This window comes from Wasmannia auropunctata, unplaced genomic scaffold (genome assembly GCF_000956235.1).
Source record: "Wasmannia auropunctata unplaced genomic scaffold, wasmannia.A_1.0 LD336074.1, whole genome shotgun sequence".
Classification (NCBI taxonomy): domain Eukaryota; kingdom Metazoa; phylum Arthropoda; class Insecta; order Hymenoptera; family Formicidae; genus Wasmannia; species Wasmannia auropunctata.
This window is the reverse complement of record NW_012026816.1, coordinates 4,240,041-4,241,027: the sequence shown is the minus strand read 5'-3', so window position 1 is coordinate 4,241,027 and position 987 is coordinate 4,240,041.

Below are 987 nucleotides of genomic sequence, written 5' to 3'. Positions count from 1 at the left end.
GTGCAATCCTCATGTTTGTCCAAACGATGCTGCGAGAAAGAAAACGAAAAGCGATGAAGAGGCTGAGAACGATTACCCGCTGGTGATTCGCGCCAATAACAATACGATGAAGAGCGAGATCAAGTACGCGTATCGGATAAATTTCACAAAATCCTGTAACATTGGATCGCTGTTAGGATTTTCATCAAATCGCACGCTGGAACCACAGCAATGGCACGAATCGAACGTGCCGATAAATATCATGAATGTAATCATCATTCGCATAGAGTGTAACATGACCGCGGGTGCGTATAGTAACGACAAGTGCGTGCACACGATACACGAGTTTTCGCCGAGCGTGCCGCCAGGATATAAGATATCGGAAACGCTGGCACAGATCATTTATCTTCCGATCATCGCGCGGAGCATATCGGATCTGACTATCCGTGTTGTGGATCAAGACGGTCGATTGCTCGATTTTCATGGAGAAGAAATCACTGTGAGGCTGCATGTACGGAAACGACAGCGATAACGTGAGATGCTCGTTCTGAATGAGCAGGTGAAACGTACAGGAGACACAATTTTAACTGGAGAGACAACAGTGAAAAACATTCCATCTATCAAGAAGAAACTCACTGCTTCCAACATTGAATTTTTAAAATCTTTGGGTTTATCGTGCATAGTATCTGAGATGGCTAATATCCTAAACATTGGAGGTGGACCAGTCTTTGACGATAGCATCGTCAAGATTGAAACTCACACGTACAATCCATATGCTAATACTGTGTTTGGGCACAGCGATGAAATACGAATACCCATACAACAGAAGGATTTGTACACATTACCATGCGAAAGTTTTCTCTACGTCGAAGGAAAAATGTCGATAAAGGAAAAGAAAGAAGGATCGGTGACAACGCTTGCAAAGAATTGCGTAACGTTCATGTTTGATGAAATTCGATACGAACTCAACGGTGTAGAGATTGATCGCAACAGAAACGTTGGAATTAA